Below are 9745 nucleotides of genomic sequence, written 5' to 3' on the forward strand. Positions count from 1 at the left end.
CCCTTCTTTCTTAGTCAAGGCCAAAGCTTGCATACCAGCAGCTCCCCTACCTCAGAGGTCTGTTCAAAATCCCCTGAGTCTCAGACTGGTAGTTATATGATTATCAATATTTGTCATAGCTTATTGAACTACACATTTTTAAATGGATGATTTTTTTGGATAAAAATCATATCTCAACAAAATTAAAATTAAAAAAAACAAACAAACCTGGATCTCTTCTGCCCTTTTCTCCTCTCCTCATAAAGATACTCTAGCCTCTGACAAAACAAACAAAAGCTAAATTCAAAATTGCAATCTGCATTTGCTGGCAGCACCAGCAAAGCATTTAAAGAACGCCAACTGTGTACCATGGTCTCCCCTAAGTACTTAGAAGCTGACTCACCATGGTGCTTAGCTAATAACGAGAGCTCTTCTTTTAGATCAGTTTTGTGTCTGTGCAAAACACTTAATATATCTAACCATATTTAATCCTCTCAACTATCTTAAGAAGCAGATATTATGATCTCCACTTTACATAAGAAAACTGAACCTTAGAAGGGGTTGGTAGATGGTTCAAGTTCACCTGGGGGATGGAGTGGGGATTGGACCCCAAACCTGGATCTGTCCAACTTACCTCAGCACTAAGCCTTTCACGTATTAAACTTCGTGATCAGTTTTTAGGTTGGCTAGGAGCAGAATGGTGATATCTGAACAGTTGGTTGCTCACAAGTTTCATGCATTTCTCTATCTTGTGTGAGCTCCCTGTGATTATTGCTAGGGGTACATCTAACTGCTACCCATTAAATTATCCTTGCCAGAATAAGCAATTGATACCCAGATTTTGGGGGGAACCATCAGACACCGGATCCTGAACCTATGGGTCCTTTTTTATATTTCAAAGCAGGAGGAGCATCTACCCTGGAACATGGGTGGAGAGAAGGTGAGATTAAAAATAAATTTGTATGAGTCATAGGCAAAAGTATGAATGAGTTGCTCTCCTTAAAGGCTCTTCATTCTCTAATATAGAGATCAGCCTTTTCTCACTCTGTGGTTCTTTCTTTTTCTTTTTAAGATTTTATTTATTTATTGGAGAGAGAGAGTGTGTGTGCATACAAGAGAAAGCATTAAGAGGATGAGGGGCAGGGCAGAGAGCCAGATGCCCAGACTGGGATGGGGGAGTGGGTGCTCAATCCCAGGACTCCAGGTTCATGACCTGAGCTAAAGGCAGATGCTTAATAGACTGAGCCACCCAAGTGCCCCTCACTCTATGGTTCTTAATGAGCTCTAAAGTTGGTTTCATCTGAAGATCTTTACATCAAAATAGAACGGAGTTGCATTGTCTGGGGTCAGAGTATATGGATTTTCAGATGCTTCTGGGTGTTCAATGCTAGCACCTTTACAGACTGGAGAAGCTCAAGTTTCTTCATATTTACTTTCGAGCAATAAAAGTGCCAGACTCCCACTTATTTTCTCCCTGTGGTGCTCCAGAGTTCTGCTGGGTATCCCCCTAAAAGTAGCGGCCCACAGCTTTGGCACATCCATGGTGACAATGGTGCCCTCCCCTCCCTAGAAGTATCACTACTTTTTAGTGCTGGACTTTGAGGCTATGTCTGACAAGCCACAGATGATCCTCAGGAAATCACCAAGTTCACCATACTGAAGCTCAGAAACTCCTTTTCCCTCACCAAAGGGGAAAAGGGAGAGTGGCACAGCTCTATGGCCAGGGGGTTCCCCAGCCTTCCCTGTGGGCTTATGCCCTGGGTAAGAGCTTGGCCACTTGAAGCAGACACTGTGCTCTCCACTACACCCTCAGCCCAGTATCAGCCTCTCCCATTGTGAGCCTAGGCTAGGGGGACCCAGGCAAGCACGTACCACCTCCTCCCTGGTATGCAGGCTTCTGCTGGGGCCACCAAATACCCTGTGTCCCCCTACCATCTATAATGTGTGGTGCCCCCAGGGCTCCTGGACAGATCACACCCCACTTTATGTCTACTGTCATCTCCACTATGAATGTACCACTGGGTAAAGTCAGGGAAACAAGAAAAAAGTGGAATAACAGGGCTATGAGCATAGAATACTTCATTACAGCTAAGTGTGATGTCATAATACTTGTAAAAAAGCAGTGAAAAAGATTAATGAAGTTTGGAAGTGTAATTTATGAGGTGTGGGAAATGTGTCTACCAATAAACATTTATTGTACCACACTCATGCTCAAAATGCCAGAATAGACAGAGGGAATACAAAAGTGAAGACCATACTCTGTTTCTGATCACAAAAACCCCACAGTTAGTGGGAGAGAGGTATGTGTACAACCCTCAGAAATCATTTACCAGGCAGGATGCTACAAGAACTTAGCACAAATAAATGTGACTTGAGGAGTCACATCTCCCAATATTTGAATATCTCACCAAAAACTGAAAATATCCTCTCTGTTAGGATGAATTCCAGCCAAGAGCCCTCACCCTCAGAACCAGGAGAAGAGAAAAGTCGAACATTTTATGGGAGTTTGGATTATGAAAGCCTAGAGAGGAGGGCCTAGATTAGTATTCAGATTAAGAGCTGAGAAGAGCATGTCCTTCATAATCTCTTCTATGTGGGTGGACTTCACATCAAATGTTTTGAACCTTCAATTTTGGAGAGTGTTTTAAAATACCTCACTGAATCACATGAAGAACACATAACTAAATGAGAGGAGAGGAAATGAGTAATGTGATTATGTATTCGCATGTGTTTATACATTGTTGAGAAGAAGGGGAGAGAGACACATCAGAAACATTTTAATAGAGCCTGACTCTGTGGCTGTAAGAATCCAGAAAGTGCTTGATCTATTCCTTGTGTCAATTATGTTGCCACAAATGAATATAAGATGACACGAATCAACATGCACTATTTCAGTTCATTCAGGATTTCTTAATTTATGACTCATTCGCCTGTGACTGCAAATGCTGTTTTTGGAAATTGCCATAAACTGTTACACATGTTTATAAAACAGGACTTCAAACATTTTTCTAAAAAGTAATATGAATTCTTTAAAAAAGATAAAGTATAGACAAAAAGTATAGACGGTCCCCAATTTAAGATAGTTGGGGTTAGGACTTTTTTACTTTATGATGGCACAAAAGCCACACACATTCAATAGAAACTGTACCTTGGAATTTGAATTTGGATCTTCTCCCCAGCTAGCCATATGTGGGATGATCCTTTTTCATGATGCAGGCAGAAGAAGTGAGACACAGCTCCCAGTCAGCCCTGTGATCATGAGAATAAAGAATCGACACGCAACCATTCCATACACAAATGACCATTCTGTTCCTCACTTTCAGTACAGTATTCAATAAATTACATGAGATATTCAACATTTTATTATCAAACAGGCTTTGTGTTAGATGATTTTGCCCAACTGTAAGCTAATATAAGTGTTCCAAGCATGCTTAACAAGCTAGGCTAAGCTATGATGTCTGATAGGTTAGGTGTATTGAATATTTTCAACGTACGATGGGTTTATAACCCACGGGATATAACCATGTCTTATGTAAGCTAAGATCTGTATCTTAGAAAATAAATTATTTTGTCATTTGGCTTGTCTGAATAATCTAGTGTGTTCTGGCCTCAGATGGAATTCATTCCATGTGTCATGAGGAGGCTCAATAGCTGAGTCACAGACAGGATTTCAAGGGCTGCAACTTCCCAAGTGACTGTGCACTCCCAGTACACCACTGGCAAACTCCAGAAACTCCCAGGACCTTCCCAAGGGTACACCTTGAACCCTGGACTATGTGAATTCTAGTTCTAGTGTGGCAGCTCAGAGGAGAACTGATGAAGGCGGTAGTGGTGGGAGAGATAAGACTTCTGAACAGCATCTTGAGAAATTGGTGATCAACTTGTAGCTAAACATAGTAAGTATACAGGTGAATAGTAGAGAATGAGACTAGAGGGGTTAGCCAAAGTCAGAAATAACAAGTTCCAGCTTTATTCAGGAAGTACCCAAAATTCTTAAACAACCAGAAGTAAGGACAAGGGTAATATTCCATGTTAGAAAGATTATTCAGACTGTGGTGGAGGAAAAGACAAGAGGCAAACAAAACAACAAAACAACAACAACCGTACAATCAAATAAATGCAAGTCAGATAATGAAGGTAATGATTCACTGACTATCTGAATTATGGTTAGCAGTAGGTTTGTTTTCATAGGGGGTGCCACCTTGTCACGCACAATGGAATGTTTTAAGATTGGTGAGTGATGGTGGTGTTCCAATTTAGATGTCAGAGAATGGCAGCAGGCTGGCAGAGGCAGCAGGGAGGAATGCTTCTACAAAGTATATACTGAGCAAACCCTGAGGCACTTTCCCAAAGGGCTCTGTTGGTGTGGCAATGCCTTGCCTGTCTGGTACCACATTCCCAGCCCACACAGGCTGAGCAGGTCCTTCTGGTGGGCTGCTCCATGACTTGGTTTAGCTGTGGGGTGATGCCTTGATGACTACATACAAAATTCTGGACCAAGTATTTAAGAAAGAGGGAGGAGCGTTACTGGTGAATTGAGTTGGCCTTTTACTGGATAGCACAGCACAGTCATTTAGTCCATGATTATTGTCAGGACACAGTTTGCTTCTGTGTGTGGCAGAGGTCACCAGTTTGGGGGCATTTCAGGGGTACAGGCTAGTGTAGGACTTGCATGACTGATTCACCACCAATTCATCATATGAGCCCCCGAAAGTTGGGGACTGCCTTGTCATTGTTTCTCTATGGCACCAAGTACAATGCCTTAGACAGCAGGCTCTCAGTAAACTCTTATTGAGGGAACAAATGTGACTGATGGACTGAGATTTCCTGTCCCTCAGTCTCCATCCATAAACTAAGAAAAATATCCTTTTGTACCCATCTATTTGTATCTATCATACTTCTGAGAATGAAGTAAAAATATAAGTTCTAGTAAATATATTTGAAAGGCATTTCAATACTCTGCTTTCCAGGATAACTAGTTTGTGGTACATTATACTGAAAAGTAAAGAGAAAATGTAATAACTAGAAGAAAGCATAAAAGGCTGCATAGTATGGAGGATTAGTATTGGACTCTGAGTCTGTACCACAAAAGAATATTTTGAGTCTGCTTCTAACTCTCTTGGTGATCTTGGTAAGATGATTTACCTTTTTGGCCTCAGCTTCAATATTATTTTCAAAATTAATAGTGTATGATTATAATTATGTTTTACTGAATTCCATCATTATTTTTACTGTAGAACAGAGCTTAAACTGGGCCAACAGGCATGTTTCCAATTTCATCATATCATGCCACATGTCCCTTAAAGTCTCTGTAACTTAGAGTCTTCTTCTGTAAAATGATGCAATAGACAAGCTGATCTTAATACTTACCTTTGCTCTAAAATCCTGTATGCCACACAATGGGTAAGAATCACTGCAACTTTCCTAACTGTACTATACTATACCATAAGTTAAAAATGTTGGACTCCTTCATGCTCTAGAGATCACTGCTTGCTAGTGCAACTGTCCTTGAGATTTGTAATGGGCCATTTAAGGAATTAGAATCAGTGATCTCTACAGGGCCATTCATTCACCAGGATTCATTAAGTTCCTTCTACTTGCTAGGTACTGTACCAGAAAAACCAGAGATTCAGACAAGATCTCTGTTCTCAGTAAGATAGATCAAGTAAATAAATACGATCATTTTATCATTCACTTTATATTACTTCTGTTTTATTTATATTAGTATGTTTTCATTCTTTTTCTTAAAAAGATTTTATTTATTTATTCATGAGACACACACACACACACACACACACACACAGAGAGAGAGAGAGAGGCAGAGAGACAGACAGAATAGAAGCAGGCTCCATGCAGGAAGCCTGATGTGGGACTCGATCCCGGGACTCCAGGATCACACCCTGGGCTGAAGGCAGGCGTCAAACCGGTGAGCCACCCAGGGATCCCCATGTTTTCTTTCTTTTTTTTTTTTTTTTAACTTTTATTTATTTATGATAGTCTCAGAGAGAGAGAGAGAGAGAGGCAGAGACACAGGCAGAGGGAGAAGCAGGCTCCATGCACCGGAAGCCCGATGTGGAATTTGATCCCGGGTCTCCAGGATCGCGCCCTGGGCCAAAGGCAGGCGCTAAACCGCTGCGCCACCCAGGGTTCCCGATCCCCATGTCTTCATTCTTAAAGGGTTTCATAGTCTTCTGGAGTATACATGTAGTCTCCTAGATTGTTTTTGGAATATTATTATTACTCAAAATTAAGTCATTTCTAAATCTAGAATTTGTTTTTATATACGGCATAATATTTTTCCAAATTTAATCTCCTTCACATGGATCAACAGTTTTGCCAGTAACATTTATTAAATCATCCATCTTTTTTTCATTTACTTGAACAAAATAGTTGTCATTTACTAAATGTTCATATAGTAAGCCCTATTTCTGGATTCTCTGGTCTGTTTCACTTACACAGTGGATTATTCCAAAAACATTACCCAATTTTTTTTTTATTTCAACACCTTTAAAGTATGTTCTGATATCTGGTGACATAAGTATACCCTTGCTAGCCTTTCTTCGCAAAATTTTATTGGCCATTTTATACATTTAATATTCTATATAAACTTTAAGATAATTTTGGAGCCTTAATTGGATAGTATTTGGATTCCAGCTGGAACTGCATTAAAGTTATAAATTAACTTTGGGGAAAGGAACATTTTTATGATGTTTTCCTATGTAAGGACATAGTATGTCAGACCACTTGTTCGAACTTTGCTTTATGTTCTTCAATAAGATTTGACTATTTGGCAAAAGATACTTACTGTAAACAAGTCAATGAAAAGTATATTTTAAAAAATAATTTCAATAAAGGGGACAAATAAAGGGTTTATAAAGTATAAAAGCCTCTTACTAGTTGGTAAGAGGGATGGATACACAACCAAAAGAAAAATAAGTAAACTCTAAGAATAGGTAATATACAGAAAAGTAAACCCAAACAGCTTACAAACGTATGGAAAGGTGTTCAAACTCACCCATAAGGACTCTCAAACTGAAGATAACAGGAGGTATCTCTTTATACCAGGATTTCTCAACCTTGGCACTATTGGCATTTTAGGCTGGGTAACTCTTTGTCGTGGGGGCTGCCTTAAGTATGATAGGATATTTAGCAGAATCCCTGGCTCTGCCCAAGAGAAACTAGTAGCTCCTACTCCCAACCACGACTAATAATTATAACAATCAAAAATATCTCCAGACTTTGCCAAATGTCTCCTGGAGGGGACAAAATCATCACAAGTTGAGAACCACTGATTTTCCACCTATAGGACTAGTAAAAAAATTTTAAAAACCTTGATTACACTAATTGTTGGCAAGGATGCAATGCAAAACAAATACTCTGATGTTGGTTTTTAGAAAACAACTGAACAATGCCTATTAAAATAAAAAATGCATATATTCTTTGACCCAGCTGTCCCACTTCTGGAAATAAATTTCATAAAAATGAAGCAAACAATACACAGATATATATTGTATAAGGATGTTAACTGCAGCATTGTGGGCAGTGAACAAAACCCTAGAACCAGAGTTAATGGCCATAAATCAATTAAAGTTCACCCACACAATGGTGGGACATTGGAAAGAATTAGAGCTCAACCTTACCACAATGGAGCATTTTCTACAAATTATTCCTGAGGAAAATAAGATTCAAAAGTACATAATATAATTCTTTTTTGAAAAACACACATCCCCACATGCTTTTATATATTAATAGAGAAAAAAACAAGTTTCCTTTAATAGTTTATTTACACTTACAGAAGAGGCAAAAATATCTGCATGTCACCTCTCTGACAAGGTTCTAATACCCAGATTATATTAAGAATTCTTACAACTCAACAACAAAACGACAAACAATCCACTCCAAATTGGGCAAATGATTTGAAAGGATATTTCTCCACAAAAGATACACTAATGGCTAACAAATACATGAAAAGGTACTCAACAGCATTAGTCATTAGGGAAATGCAAATGAAAACCACAATGGGATACCACTTCACACCCCTTGGGATAGATAAGAAAGAAAGAAAGAAAGAAAGAAAGAAAGAAAGAAAGAAAGAAAGAAAGAAAGAAAACAACTTGTTGGCAAGGATGTGGAGGCTCTAGAGCCCTCACACATTGCTGGCAGGAATGGTAACTGGTGCCAGCACTGTGGGCGACAGTTACACAGCAACTCGTGTAGTTAAACAGAATTATAAAATGATCTGGCAATTCCACCCCTATGTACCCCAAATAATTAAAAACAGGTATTCAAACAAACACTTCACAATAGCCAAAAAGTGGAACCAACCTAAAATGTTCATCGCTTGAAGAATGGATAAACAAAATGTGTTAGACACATAAAATGGGATATGTTTCAGCCATGAAAAGAAATGAAGTACTGATGCATGCTACAATGTTGATAAACCTTACAATTATGCTAAATGAAAGAAACCAGATACAAAAGATCACATATTGTATGATTTCGTTTTGTATGAAATATCCAGAATAGACAAGTCCACAGAAACAGAAACCACATTAGTCTTTGCCAGGGGTGGGGGAGTTGGGGGGAATGGAAGAAGAGGGAGCAATTGCTTAACAGCTACAAGTTTCCTTTCTGAAGTGGTGAAATGTCTTAGAACCAGGGTGCTGGTTACACAATAATGTGAATGTGCTAATGCCACTGAGCTGTAGTGCAAATACTGTTGGATGATCTTATATTATGTGACTATTACCCTAATTTAAAAATACATACTCTATAGGCCTTTGTATTCCTTTCCTATTGCTGCATAACAAATTACTACAGACTTAGCAGCTTAAAAAATTACAATTTAAAATTATTTTTTAAAAGATTTTATTTATTTATTCATGAGACAGAGGGAGGAAGAGAGAGAGAGAGAGAGAGAGAGAGAGAGAGAGAGAGAGAGAGAGAGAATGGCAGAGACACAGGCAGAGTGAGAAGCAGGCTCCATGCAGGGAGCCCAACATGGGACTCATCCCAGGTCTCCAGGATCAGGCCCTGGGCTGCAGGCGGCACTAAACCGCTGAGCCACCTGGGCTGCCCTAAAATTATATATTTATTATTCTTAAGTTACAACAATTTAGCTCATGGTTGAAGTCCAGGTGAGCTTGGGTATGTTCCCTATTTGGAGTTTCACAGGCGGAAATTAAGGTGCTGGACAGGCTGGAGGCTCTGAAGAAGAATCTACTTCCAAGCTCTTTTAGGTTGTTAGCAGGATTCAGTTACTTGTGATTGAAGGACTAAAATTCCCACTTCTTGCTGGCTGTCAACCGAGAGTCCGTCTTAACTGCTAGAAGCCCACATCCTGGGCACATCCAGGAGCTTGGGTATTTTCAAATCTTTCTCACTCTTCAAACAACTCTGATTTTCTCTTCTTCTACCAGAAAAAGAAAATCCTCTGCTTTTAAAGGGCTCTTCATGATTAGATTGGGTCCACCTGGATAATCTCATGTTGCCTTATAAGGCAACATAATGTACCACAGGTGCATTATCTCATCAAGTTCACAGGCACCCCACACTCAAAGGGGTGGAGATTATACAAGGGCAAGGATCACTGGGGATCCTAGCATAACCCCTTAGAGAAAAATACTAAAAACATTTTCTGCCCAATTCAAGAACAATTGTTATTTGTTAATGCCCAACATTGCAAAGAGGATTTGAGGTGCCTAAGTGATTTATACCAAGGAAAATTTTCAGAACCAGTGATTTACAGATTAACACAGTTCAGGTC

Source organism: Nyctereutes procyonoides, unplaced genomic scaffold (genome assembly GCF_905146905.1).
Source record: "Nyctereutes procyonoides isolate TBG_1078 unplaced genomic scaffold, NYPRO_anot_genome, whole genome shotgun sequence".
NCBI lineage: Eukaryota > Metazoa > Chordata > Mammalia > Carnivora > Canidae > Nyctereutes > Nyctereutes procyonoides.